The sequence below is a fragment of the Macaca nemestrina genome, chromosome X, assembly GCF_043159975.1.
Source record: "Macaca nemestrina isolate mMacNem1 chromosome X, mMacNem.hap1, whole genome shotgun sequence".
Lineage (NCBI taxonomy): Eukaryota > Metazoa > Chordata > Mammalia > Primates > Cercopithecidae > Macaca > Macaca nemestrina.
Window position 1 is genome coordinate 72499624 of NC_092145.1, and position 5317 is coordinate 72504940.

General features: G+C 33.3%; 1 pseudogene; it reads right to left on the reverse strand.

Moving 5' to 3' along the window:
• Nucleotides 1–4010: 4010 nt before the first annotated feature.
• Nucleotides 4011–4605, reverse strand: LOC105464522 (large ribosomal subunit protein uL22 pseudogene; annotated as a pseudogene).
• Between the last annotated feature and the right edge of the window lie 712 nt (nucleotides 4606–5317).

Sequence of the window (5317 nt, forward strand, 5' to 3'; positions counted from 1 at the left end):
CATGAAGGAATGTTGAGTTTTATCAAAAGCCTTTTCTGCATCTATTGAGATAATCATGTGGTTTTTGTCATTTTTTTCTACTTATGTGACATATTATGTTTATTGAATTGTGTATGTTGAAACAGCTTTGCACCCTAGGATGAAGCTGACTTGATTGTGATGGATAAGCTTTGTGTTGTGCTGCAGGATTTGATTTGCCAGTATTCCATTGAGGATTTTCTCATCAATGATCATCAGAAATATTGGCCGGAAGTTTTCTTTTGTTGTTGTGTCTCTGCCAGGTTTTGGTATCAGGATGATGCTGGACTCATAAAATGAGTCAGGTAGGAGTCCTTCCTTTTAAATTCTTTGAATGAATGGTACCAGATCCTCTTTGTACCCCTGGTAGAATTTGGCTGTGAATCCATCTGGTCCTGGGCTTCTTTCAGTTGGTAGGCTATTAATTATTACCTCTATTTCAGAGCTTGTTATTCATCTATTCAGGGATTTGATTTCTTCCTGGTTTAGTCTTGAGAGGATGTATGTGTCTAGAAATTTATCCATTTCTTCCAGATTTTCTAGTTTATTTTAAAGCAAGTATTATTAGAGCTAAAGAGAGAGATAGATGTTAGTTCAATAATAGCTGGAGATGTCAACAACCCCCTATCAGCATTGAACAGATCTTTGAGACAGAAACTCAACAAAGAAACATTTGACTTAACCTGAACTATAGAACAAATGGATCTAATAAATATTTATAGAACATGTAATCCAATTGCTGCAGAATATACATTCTTCTTATCACGTGGATCATTCTCAATGATAGACCACATGTTTGGTCACAGACAAGTCTTAAGATATTAAAAGATTAAGATAATATCAAGCATCTTCTCTGATCACTGTGGAATAAAACTGTAAATCAATAACAGGAAAAATTTTGATAACTATACAAACACGTGGAAATTAAACAATGTGTCCTTCAGTGAACTGCGGGTCAACTAAGAAAGTAAAAATGAAATTGAAAATGTTCTTGAAACAAATGATAATAGAATCACAACATACTGAAGTTTATGGAATACAGTAAAGGCAGATTAACAGAAAAATATATTGCTATAAGAACCTACATCAAGAAAGAAGGAAAACTATAAATAAACAATTTAATGATACATCTTAAAGAACTAGAAAAGCAAGAGCAAAACTAACCCAGAATTAGTAGAATAAACTACATCACAAAGATCAGAGCAGAAATAAATATATTTGAAATGAAGAAAAAAAATACAAAAGGTTAATGAGGCATAAATTTGGTGTTTCAAAAACAAAATTGACAAACCCTTAGCTAGACTAATGAAGACAATAGGGGAGGAGATCCAAGCAAATAAAATCAGAAACAAGAAAGGAGATATTACAACTGATACTGGAGAAATTCAAAGGATCATTAGTGGTTACTCTGAGCAACTATATGCCAATAAGTTGTAAAATCTAGAGGAAATGGATAAATTTTTAGACAAACATAACCTACCAAGTTTGAACCATGAAGAAATCCAAAACTTGAACAGATCAAGAATAAGTAAACCGATCTAAGATGTAATTGAAAGTGCCCCAGCAAAATGAAGTCTGGGACCTGATGGCTTCACTACTGAATTACACCAAAGTTTTAAAGAAGAGAAAATACCAATCCTACTAAAACTATTCTGAAAAGTAGAAGAGGAGGGAGTACTTTGAAACCTATTCCATTAAGCCAGTATTATCTTGATAACAAAATCAGACAAAAACACATCAAAAAAGTTACAGGCCAATATACCTGATTAATATTGATGCAAAAATCCTCAACAAAATAGTAACAAACCAAATTCAAAAAAACACATTAAAAATATTATTCATCATGACTAAATGAGATTTATCCCTGTGATGCAAGGATGGTTGGGCATATGCAAATCAATCAATGCGATACTTAATACCAACAGAATTAAGGACAAAACCTATGTGATCATTTCAATGATGCTGTGAAAGCATTTGATAAAATTTAACCTCACTTCATGAAAAAACTCTAAAAAAAAATTTTGGGTATAAAAGGAATATACTTCAACATAATAAAAGCCATGTATGACAGAGCCACAGCTAGTATAATGCTAAGTATGAATAAACTGACAGCTTTTACTCTAAGATCTGGAACTCGCCAAGAATTCCTACTTTCACTACTGTTATCCAACATAGTACTGCAAGTCCTAGCTAGAACAATTAAGGAAAAGAAAGTAACATAGGGCATCCAAATTGGAACAAATAAGTGAAATTTTTCTTGTTTTCAGATGATATAATCTTATATTTGAAAAAAACTAAAGACTCCACAAAAAAACTATTAGAACTCATAAACAAATTCAGTGAAGTTACAGTATAAAATAGCAACATACAAAAATCATCAGTGCTTCTGTCAACAGCAAACAATCTGAGAAACAAATAAAAAAAGTAATCTCATTTACAATAGTCACAAATAAAGTAAAATACCTAGGAAATATCTTAACCAAGAGAGTGAAATATATCTACAATAAAAACTATAAAACGTTGATAATATAATTTGAAGAGAGCTCATAAAAAACTGTAAAGATATTCCATGTTCACAGATTGGAAGCAATCTAAAGACTCAATGCAATCCCCATCAAAATACAAATGATGTTCCTCACAGAAATAGAAAAACAATCCTAAAATTTATATGGCACCATAACAGGCCCACAGTAGCCAAGAGTATATTAATCAAAGAGAACAAAATGGGCAGAATTACATTACCTGACTTCAAATTATACCACAGATCTATAGGAAAACAAACAAACAAACAAACAAACAACAACAACAACAAAAACAGCACAGTACTGGCATCAAATACAGACGCATAGGCCAGTTAAACAAAATAGAAAGCCCAGAAACAAGTTCACACACCTAGAGTGAACTCATTTTCAGAAAAGGTGCCAAGAACACACACTGGGAAAAAGACAATCTTTTCAATCAGTGGTTCTGGGAAAACTGAATATCCATATGCAGATTTATGAAATTAGACCCTTATCATTTGCCATATACAAAAATCAAGTCAAAATGAATTAAAGACTTAAATATAAGATGTCAAACTATGAAACTATTAAAAGAAATCATGGGACAAACTCTCTAAGAATCGGTCTGGGTAAAAGTTTCTTGAGTATTACTCCACAAGTACAGGCAATCAAAAAAAAAAATAGATAACTGGAATCACATGAAGTTAGAAAGCTTCTGCACAGCAAATGAAGCAATCAAAAAAATGAAGAAAAAACCAACAGAATTGGAAAAAAAAATTGCAAATTACCTATCTGACAAAGGACTAATGACCAGAGTATATAAGAAGCTCAAACAAATCTATGGAAATAAATCTAATAATGTAATTAAAAAATGAACAAAATATCTGAATAAGTATTTCTCAAAAGAAGACAAACAGGCACATGAAAAGGTGATTAAAGTCGCTGACCATCACATAAATGCAAATCAAAACTACAGTGCGATATCATCTCGTTTAAAATGGCTTATATCCAAAAGACAGGCAATAAGAAATGCTGGCAAGGATATGGAGAAAAGGGAACCCTCATACACTGTTGATGCAAATGTGAATTAGTACAACCTCTATGGAGAATAATTGGGAGGTTCCTCAAAAAACTAAAAATTGAGTTACTATATGATTCAGTAATCTCACTGCTGGGTATATACCCAAAAGAAAGGAAATCAGTATATCAAAGAGATGTCTGCACTCTCATGTTTGTTGCACTGCTCTTCACAACAGCCAAGATTCAGGAGCAACCTAAGTGTCCATCAACAAATGAATGGGTAAAGAAAGTGTGGTACCAATACACAATAGAGTACCATTCATATAATATATCATGCCGATTCTTCTCAAATTGATTCACAGGATTAATTAAATTCTCATCAAAACTAGCAAAGACTTTTGTAGACATAGACAAACTTCTAACATTTATAAGAAAAGTTTTAGGCACTAGAATAGCCAAAAACATTTTTTTCCCTTTTAATTACATTTATTTTAATGCTGAATTTACTCCCGTGCCATAAGTTTTTGTTTCTTCAGTTTCTTCTGGGATATCTTTTTCTTCTGGGCACCCTCCTCTTCTGGTTTAGGAACAATCTGTTCCTTTTCAGTAAGGATCATCTCAATGTGGCAGGGAGAGCTCATGTATGGGTTAATCCGACCATGAGCTCTGTAGGTCCCGGCGCATCTTAGGTGCTTTGTTCACTTGGATATGCTCGATGACCAGAGAATCTACATCTAAACCCTTAAGTTCAGCCTTACTCTCTGCATTTTTAAGCATGTGCAGCAAAAATTCTGCACTCTTTTTGGGCCACCGACCTTGTGTCCAGCCCCACTGCTTGGCCTGGGCACACCTGCCAACTCCACCATTGTAATGTCGGAATGGTACGCACTGTTTCTGTAAAGTGACATCTTTCAGATACTTCGCGGCTTTTCGAATATGCATACCCTTGATGGCCTGGGCAGTTTCACGAGTGTTCTTAAAGTGAACACGAAGATTGGAACCTCTTGATTTGCATGATTTCATGGGGTTCTCTGGGTCAAGTGAATAGTGAACCATTTTCACAGATTACCTCAGGCCGCTTAGGGAAAGAGCGCCAAAAACATTTTTTAAAAAGAACAATATAGTCAGAAGAATCACTCCGCTAGACAGCAAGTCCTTCTATATAGTCAGGCTAATTAAGATAGTGCGATATTGGTGGAGATATAGTCATAAAAATAAATGAAACAGAGATATCAATGGAAGAGAGTAAAAAATCCAGAAATAGATTAGTAGAAATATTCTGAACTGATTTGCGGCAATGGTTTAGAATCAACACAATGGAGAAACAGTAGACTTTTCAACAAATGGGACTGAAGCAATTGGCCATCCATAGGCAAAACAAACAAACAAACAAACAAACAAAAAGTCATAAACTTTGACCTAAGTCTCACATTTTTAACCAAAAAGAACTAAAAATAGATCACACATGAATATAATACTATAAAACTTATTTTGAAAAAAATGAGGTAAACTGAAAATTTTAATGCTTAGGAGAATAGTTCTTTGACTTAATACCAAAAGTAAAATCATATTAATAAAAGTTATATTTTATCCCGTACAAATTAAAAACACTTGTTCTGTAAAAGACTTTATGAAGAGGATGAAAAGACAAGATACAGACTGGGAGAAAATATTTGGAAATCACATATCCAACAAAGAATGATTATCTAGAGTATTTAAAAAGCCTCAAAACTCAACAATTTAAAACAAACAATCCAATTACAAAATGAGCAAGAGTC